The sequence below is a fragment of the Phodopus roborovskii genome, unplaced genomic scaffold (assembly GCF_943737965.1).
Source record: "Phodopus roborovskii unplaced genomic scaffold, PHOROB, whole genome shotgun sequence".
NCBI lineage: Eukaryota > Metazoa > Chordata > Mammalia > Rodentia > Cricetidae > Phodopus > Phodopus roborovskii.
The window spans coordinates 711,971-721,623 of record NW_026125575.1 but is presented as its reverse complement, the minus strand read 5'-3'; positions in this window follow the sequence as shown (position 1 = coordinate 721,623).

Genomic DNA, 9,653 nt, shown 5'->3' with positions numbered 1-9,653 from the left:
CTATCCTTCCCTTGGGTGATACTTGTCCTGAGATCACCATTGTGTGCATAAATTGTTATTTCACTATTGATGAAAAGTGCTCATGTTCAATCTCATTTGTTAGTGCATAAAGCATATCATCCTGTATTGAGATGATGCTAAAATATGGGTGTAACTTGTAGAATGGAACTATCAACTAATCAAACAATATGAAAGCATATGGCAGTGATAATATGCTTTTAGATAGTGGGAATCTTAAAGAATTATTGCTTCCCAAATGAGTCAGAAAGGAATGTAGCACCAAGAGAGAGGTATGATACAAATGCAGTCATTCACAATAGTGAGTATAATAGATACTGACACTTTCTCTAGTGATTTTATAGCATCTCTGATTTAATATATACCTAAGAAAAGTGATGAAATAAAAGTCATAAAATAGTTGGTAACTATCATTTATATAATAAAACCCACACATTTATGACAAGAAATTATATTAAATCTCACCTTGGTAAGAGCATGATCTGTTGTCCATTTACACAAGACTGTGTGGTTTTTCTCTTCAACAAACTACTTTCCTTTAATGATTATGCTTAGATAACCTTCTATTCTGGTCAGACAGCTGTAACATCTGATATAATCACTAATTAATTTCCATGCCAAGCACATGGTGTTCTTCACATGATGTTGCCCTTGGAAGCAACATGAGCAAAGAGAATCCACTGAGTAAAATAAGTACTCTTTGGAAGTAATAAGTCCTCTTTGAAAGTAATCTTTAGTGACTGCACACCTAGTTTCTGTTGTGTAGTTCCTTAATATCTTTTAAAATCGCTGAATAAAATAGTTTCTTTAATACATCAACAGCATAGGTCTTAGTAACAGTCCATGTGAGGAACTGATTATACTTCTTCATTACTGCTCCCTGGAAGGTCTTTCTGTGCTTGCTGTTTATTCATATTTGTATTATGGTCAATAACATTTAATCTACCTTACAAATCTATTACCTTGATATATTATATACCTTATTTATTCCTTTATAAATTACCAGTTATTAGTTGCAAGTATCTAAAAGTTGTGTCTGTTCCTGAGTAGCTTACAACATCATCTTCTACAACCATGCCATAGTCTTATAATTCTGTCTTTTCCTGGATCAACTAAATAGATATTGTGTGAGACATTAATGGAAATGCAGAAATTTTAAGTCTTTTAGTTGTGTTAAATATGCATAATATAACCACATTTTAACCATTTTAAGTGCAGAGTTCAAGGTCAGTGACACCAGGTTCATATGTGGTGTATAACCAGCATAACTAGCCATCTGCAAACTAGGTTTATCCTCCCAAAGTGAATTGTGTATCCACTGTCTAATATTTGATAAGCTCTACTACACATTCTGCCTCTATGAATTTCCTTCTTTAATTAATTTCAAAGAAGGGGGTCTGACAATGCTTGATTCTTTTCCACTTAGCATGTTTCACAGTTGAGCTGTTTATCAGAATTGAATTCCCTTTGTGACTGAATTATCTGAATTATTACCCTGTGTGCATATTTTGCCTCTGGATATTACTGATGTGGACATTTTCATTTGAGTTTATATTTGAATGATCTTTCATTTGCTTCATGAATATGGAAGTAGAATAGTTGTATCATAGTCTGTGTTTATATTTTTGAAGATTTGCCAACCTTAACCTTATTCTTGTGGAGATAATGCTATTTTACATGTGCAGAAGCAACATGCAGTTGTTCCCATCTCTCTATATCCTTGTCAACACCTGTCATGCTTTAGTACTGGTAAAGATAATATTAAAAGGTATGAAGTGGGGGTCTCATTGTGTTTTTTGTTTCCCTCCTAAATAATGATTCTGAGGAACTGTCAAACACTTATTGGCCATTGCATATCTTTTTGGAGAAATGTTTTTAGTTGACTCTTTTTAAAATTACAAAATGGTGTCAAACTTTGTTAAGTATTCTTTATGTATCAATTGACATAATCATGTGTTTCTTGATCATTAATGCTGTGTACCACATTGGTTGATTTCTGTGTTGATGTATGCTTATAATATAAGCATTAAACTTCACTCATGAAATTTAACAATTTTCCTCTGTTATTACATTTTGCTACTGTTTTGGAGAAATTTTTTTGCATAAGTACTGCATTAGCTTCCAATAGATGTTACATAAATAAGGACAAAAGATATGTTAAAATTTCAGAAGCCTTAGTCCATGATCAGTTGGCTCTGTTGATTTCAGACAAGTAGAAAGGCAGAATGTTGGGGATGTATGATGTAGCAAAGGTGTTTCTCATGGTTTTGGGAAAGGAGAGAGAGGAGACATCAAAGGGGCTGAGAGAAGAAATGGAGAAAGGAGAGGGAGGAGGAAGGAGGAGCAGAAAAAGGTGAAGGAAGAAGAGGCTGGAGTCTCAGTGATTCCTTCAAGGTTATAAACTAATTGATTTTATTTACTTCCAATAACATCCAACTCCTGATGGTCCTTTACCCCCACCTTGGTCATCACATCTTTGACACATGGCCTCTGGGGGAACTTCAGATACAAGCTGTGGAAGGTATTCATAAGAAACATTGGCTCATTTTGTGTTCTTACGGCAGTGATGGTTTTGCTGTTAGAGGACAAATTAGGAAGTTTAACAGCTTCAATTTTTAGGAAGAGTTTAAAGAGAAGTGTTGTCATTCTGTAAATGATTGGTGAGATTTACCAGCAGTCACCTGGTTCAATTCAAGCCTAACCTAATCTACAGAGTTCTAGGCTAGCTTGGACTGCAGAGTTCAACTCCTACCCAAGACAACTAACTACCTGACTTTCTTCTACACACACACACACACACACACACACACACACACACACACACACACACACACACACACACACACTTCCTCTTTGTGTAGAATACTGAATAATGTATCTGTTAAGAGAGGAAGTTATATGTGAATAGTATAAAGAGTAACTAATCACTAATCTAGCATCTGAGAACGCTGAAAAAGAACAGCATGGCCTCAAATGCTTTCTTTTACTTGCAGATTAGGAAGATCTCAGGTAAATTCTGTGAGAACGGCAAAGATTTTGCCAAGAAAAGATGCCTGGAGGAAGAACAGGGCAGTTTTGGGAATGCAAGGTGAACTGTCCCTCAGTAGAGAGATGAGTTTAGTCATTAGGTAGATAAGATTGTTCTAGGCATTGAACCAAATCTTATAACAACTATTATAATTTTCTGAGAACATGAGAGAACCAGCCTTGTGTATGTCATAGAATTAACCTGATGTTATGGTAGACCAGGACTTGGACAAGGCAGAGCCAGGCAGACTCAATATGGTTTGAGTTTGTGGTGGCAAGATAGATATTTTGGAGCAAGACAGATAAATGGAAGATGGACAGGATAAAGAGTCATAGAATAAGGAAATAGTAAAAAGTAAAAATTCAGTAATTAAATTATCGGGAGGTAGCATAAAAGGTGACAATAAGATTCTGGAGAGAAGGATGGTTTGTGGTTATAGAAGGTGACTTTCAGCTTAACTGTACAAGTTGGCTTAGCATGCCTGTCAACATGAAGCTATTTGGTTTACAGATTGAGATGTGGCAATTGAAAAATGCCAGTCTAGAGATATACTCTCAATAGTCATGTGTGTGGAAGGAGTGATTGGATTTACTTTTATATTTTGATTCTGTTACATGAATTCATAGAGAAGAGGTATAATATGGTTAAGTGTGTCACTCCTAGAGTCATCTATCTGAGCAATAGGATTTTCTGCAATCATGGAGGCAGTTTGTAGAGTATCGGCAGACCTGTGCAGATCTTGTCTGCTAGACCTGGGATCTGAAAGAATGTGGCAGACTACAGTCTAGTGTTGCAGACAGACTTACTTCAGCTTTAATGTACTTTTATTCAGGAATGAAACAGAGAGCAGTGATCTAAGGAAGTTTGTTTGAGTTTAGAAAACCATGATAAAATATGTAAATACATGTCAGTAAGCACATATTAACAGCCCTTTACCAGAACTTTCTCAGGACAGACCAATTTAAATACAATACCTGGCATGTCATACCCAGATTCAGGATACACCAAAGATTGGGTTCTATAGTAACATTCTAATGTCCAATAATAATAAACATTCAATGTCTTATAAATTGAATGTAAATGTTTGTCACAGGAGGCAGGAAATCATGACAGAGAGCAATTCAGGGAACAAAATGCACCTGAGGTAAAAGGCCCTCTCTCACAGTTCTCCAAGGCATTGTTCATCATGGGTCATTCTTTTGATGGTATTTGGACACCTCCACCAGTACGTAGCCATTGGGTGTGTGTGTCTGTTAACCAGGTACAAAGACTACTGTGGAGGAGCAAGTGTTTAGTTTATATTTGATCCATTATGAATGCATTTAGAACAATGATTCTCAATCTGTGGCTTGTGAACATTTCACAGGGGTCTTCCAGGATCATGGGAAAACACATATTTCCCTAGTCTTAGAAACTGAGACACTGCACTCTATCCATATCCAGGCAAGTCTACCCACATGCAGGTATGCTCACATATGAGTACCTGACGTGGCGACATCATGTGTAACCCTATCACATACACCCCAAATAAATACAGGTATATGTGACACAGTTGGCACCATAATTATGTGGATCAGTCACACATGTGTTGAGAGCAGCCACTGTGTTGAAAGTAGTAATATTGGAGGTAAAAATGACACTTCATGAATTGTAATCATTAGATAAATGTAAAATCATGTATACACAGATAGATAGACAGACAGACACGCATGCACACGCACATACACATGCACACACACACACACAAACACACACACACACACACACACACACACACACACACGGACCAACTGACTGACATGTTCAAATATGCCTGAAAAGGGGTGTGAGGATTGAGAAAAAAAGATAAAGGACAAGAAATAGAGTCAGGAGGCTCTCAGTGAATACAGGAACTGCCCATGTTTATTTCTCATAGCCCTTATATACCCCAAGCAAAAGGGGAGGGCAAAAGACTTGTTTACTATGATACAAAGAACAAACAAGTGGATTAATTACTTCCTTAATACTCAGAACATCTAATCACCGTGGCCTAAACCAAATACCCTGTTATTAGGCCTCTAGGAGCAAAACGTACAGTAGCCACATTTTGGTCAAACATTCTGTTGTTTAATGTTGAGGACCAAGACTTGTTTTGGATTCTGACCTTAAATCAAGGTGGAACAGAGTCAATACTGTAGGCACTATCATATATATAAAATCTGTGCCATGGGAACTTAATCTGGATGCTGATCATTCTTTTTATATTAAACTGTGGTTAATGTGAATATTGTCCCCTTGTGATAGTAACAGGTATGTTAAAAACAAACAATAAAACCAACAGATTGGTAAATCAGGGAACTTTAATGATTGTATTGATTGAACCTTGCCGTGTATCATCCTTTTGCTTTTTGTGTTTTTCAAGAAAGGGTTTCTCTGTGTAATAGTCCTCGCTGTCCTGGAACTCGCTTTGCAGATCAGGTTGGCCTCGAACTCACTGAGGTCCTCCTGCCTCTGCTTCCCAATTGTTGGATTTAAGGTGTGTATCATCTTTTGTATTATTAAAAGTATTCTTATAAATTATTTTCATTGGAAAACCATCCCATGGCAGTGGATTGTGTAGAGAAGAATGTTAAGTAAAGAAAGTATAATGAGATTTTTTTTTTAACCTCAATAATTACAGCAGGAATTGAGAAACCACAGGGTGTTATTTGCTGAGAGGTTCTATCAGCCAGATCTATGAAGCCAAACAAACTAAAACAGCATTTTGATAACAACATCCGAGCTTTGTTGGCAAAGATACCAACTGTTTTAGAAACAAAGCTGATGGACTCAAGAAAGTCATACTTGACACTGGTAGCTAGTAACATAAACAAGATATAGCATCTATTAAAGCCTCATGTTTGGAGGCACTCAGAATCACTGGGCTCTGAAACCTCACATTGTTGCTGAGGATTTGCTGTTGTTAGTGATCAAAGACATTGTTCAAGTTATAATCAGGGACAGATTTGTTACACACTTGAGTGCAATTTCCTTAACTAATGACACAGTTTGCAGAAGAATATATGACATGTCTGCGGATATTCTTGAACATGTAATCCAGGAAACCAAATCTGCTCAAATCCAATATTTAGTGTCCAGCTTGATGAATTTATAGACATTGCAAGCTGTTCACAGTTAACTAGTTTATGTGAAGTATGTTAATAATGGTAACTTTAAAGATGAGTTTCTTTTTTGCAAACTTCTTGAATCACCAACTACTGCACTTGATGTATTTGACACAGTTGGTTCATTTCTAAAAGAGCATAAGATCTCCTGGGAAAAATTTGTGGTGTTTACACAGATGGTGCTCTGGCTATGCTAGGATGTTGATCTGGATTTCAACTTTTGGTACTGAATGAGTCACCAGAAGTCATTGGAGCTCACTGTGATTCATCGGCAAATATTAGCCATGAAGACAGTGCAACAAGAGTTATAAGAAGTCATGAAAAGCATGAATTCTGTCAATTTTGTAAAGGCTAGCACTTTAAACAGTTTTCTCTACTGTGCTATGAGTTGGACATACAAACAAAGGAACAAAGCTCTGCTTTTTCACATTGAAGAGAGATGGTTGTAGAGGAAAAGCTTCATGATGAACTCAAAACATTTTTCATCAGAAAGCAAGACTGCAATTCAAAGCACTTTTCATTGATGAAAGTGAATTGCAGAAGACAGCTTGCTTGGTTGACAACTTTGCCATCTCGAATGAGTTAAATATATCACAGTGAGGACAAAATGCAACATGTATTGATTTGTCTGAAAGATCCAATCATTCCAAATGAAACCAGCTTTAAAAAAAACAACAAAAATAAATTGTATGATAATAGAATTCACATGTTGCTTTCCTTGTCTGCTTTTTTTTTTCTTTTTGAGGAAAATTATATTGAACCAGCCAAAAGGATTATGATGACAATTTCTGTGAAAAAACACATATATGCTTGCAGATTAATTTTATTGCGTTTTCAAAATCTACCTGACACCCCATTTGTACTTTCTATAAGCCCATTCACATTCAAAGTTGAAGATGTCTCTGAGACAGCACAAGTGTTTGCAGTCATAATTGGTCCTGTCTGAGACTGATATTGCTAAGTTTTATCTTTGCTTATTTTATTTAGCACAGGGTTCTTCAGGTTCAGTCATGTTGCTGAAAATGATAGAGTTCTTTCTTTTGAAATGATGAGTCATATACAGATATATTATGACTGCTATGCATCATTTTAATTTACTGATACATTGATAGACACTTCAGTGAACATGGAACTGTGATATTTTTGACACACTCATTTCTAGTCCTTCAACTACATATTCCAAGAAGTGAGATGTTGGATCATATGGAATTTATTCTTATAGCATTTTTGAAGAATATCCATGTTATTTTCTGTTATTGCCATTCTAATTTATATTCCTATCGGCAGTGTTCAACTGTTCCCTTTCTCCACTCTCCTATTATCAAGATCTTATAGTAAACCAATTGATTTTTTTCAATTGGTAGAAATTCAGGAACATTTAAACTAATTTTAAATATACATTTACAGGCCATTGATTAGTGACAGTAGATAAATTTGAGGGAATTTTCTGAAAAGTGGCTTCAACTGGCACTTTTCAGTCACCAGGGTTCCCTGGTATGGTTCTACTACTGAGGTTATGAGTCTTGTAGGTTGTAGGCATGTCCATTAGTGTAGTTATTTGAATATCAAACACACACTCAAGCTTTACAGTAACTGTTTATGCAATATTTGAGTATACACAGTTGTTGGTTCAAATTCTTATTAACTTATGCAAATTCCCTTATGTGGAAGTCAAATAGTTTCCCTTTCAAGTGAAATTTAAGATTCAAGGATTCAAATAATCATTGTCTGTTGTCACCATGGTGATCCACCATTGCAAATACTCCACAGCTGGGGAGGATCTGTATCAACATACTCAACCTCCTCATGCTCTTCCCTCCTCAGCAAAACAATCCCCTCGCCAACATGTCCAGCCCCTTCCTTCTGCTCTTCCCTTCAGAGTTGCTTGCTTGAGACTAGAGACTGAGTCACCCTTCCATGTGATTCCTCACTCCCACTTATTTTCTGAAAAGGAGACTTGAAGGTCCTGACAGAGGTCATTTGTGGAAACTGGGAGTGTGGTCACTCAGATTTCTTTGGAAAGGAAGGGCTGCCAGAAGAATGTGTTTCTTTCTCAGGAAGATGGGTCAGGCAAGTTAGCAGGGACCAGGAGTTTTAGGAGTCATTGTTCAGTCTAGTGAAGACCATTGTGAATGGCTGGCCTGGAATGTGACTGGATAATACATGACAGGAATCAGTGCATGACTGGTCAGAGTTCAGATGTGCTGTTTTATGGTGGCTGTTGCTCAATGCTCTGAGCCTGGGCTAGAATTTTCATGGTCATTTGGGATGACCATTTTGTTCAAGCCTACTGGTACTGTATGGAGTCTTTATAGTCTAGAGTGCCTTCAAACCATGACTACCAGCATTCTCTTTGGAGATGTAGAATGAGCTCAGTTTCTGTTTCTTTGGAGGATTCTGTCAATGCCTTGCGGGGAACCTGGAAATGTGTCTTGCCTAGTGCCTAGAAGCTGAGTTTATGGACTTTCCATCTGTAGGAAGAGCATGACACAGTCAGGCTGTTTTGCTGTCATTGGGATACTGAGCTAGTAATTGAGGGTTGAACACTTCACACTAAGTATTCTTGAGGCAGCATTGATGAGACTGACCATCTAGATGTTGACACATCAGGGGTTTGGTCACAGTTCTTCCTCATAGTGGCTTGAGGACACCCATGGTAGTCATATCCTGAACTTTATATGGCCATGGAGGTGAGGGAAGAGTGGGTGCAGGGATCTGAGTTGGAGGTATTTCAAGGGACACAGGTCTGTTGCCAGATTTCCTGGTGAATAGCAGACTAGTATGAATACAGTCAAGAACAATTGCTTCCTGTTTATGTGAATGGGCAGTGGCTTGCCTGGATGATCCAGATAGTCAGAGTTCAGTCACATTCATATGGCTTTGTTGTTCCCTCTTTTGGTGTTAGAAAAGCCGTATGTGGTTTTTCTTGCCCTTACCTTTGATCTGTCTGTCTCACTACCTGACTTATGAGCTGAGTTGTGAGGATTCTGGATCTTCTGTGAGTCCTGGGTTTCCTTCTTTTGGCTCAGAAAATGTGGGATGGTGTTTCCATGCCAGCACTTGACAGGATAACTCCTACCTCTTTCAATGTGGTCAAAGGCCCCACAGTTTCTGCATTTCACACTGGACATCTAGTCTGGTGGGGAAGCCATGTGTGCAATCAGTGCCCCTGCCTTTTCAGTAGTCTGAGCTTTAATGGGTTGGTGGTATGATGACCACCTGCCTTCTGCCTCTTGCCTTTAGAGTCAGGTTGGCCTTTTTCAGCTCTTGATTTTGGAGTTCCCCCAGAGTTAGCTATCTTCCTAGTGTCTTTCATCATGTTCTCGGAGAGGTGGTTGCTAGAGGCCTAATACAAGGATGTTGCTTTCAGGATATTCGTGGAAAGAGAAATCTAGAGCTATTGATTTTGAAGGCTAATTTATCTCTTTCTTCTTTATGTTATTCTTTTTGTATCTGATGAGTTT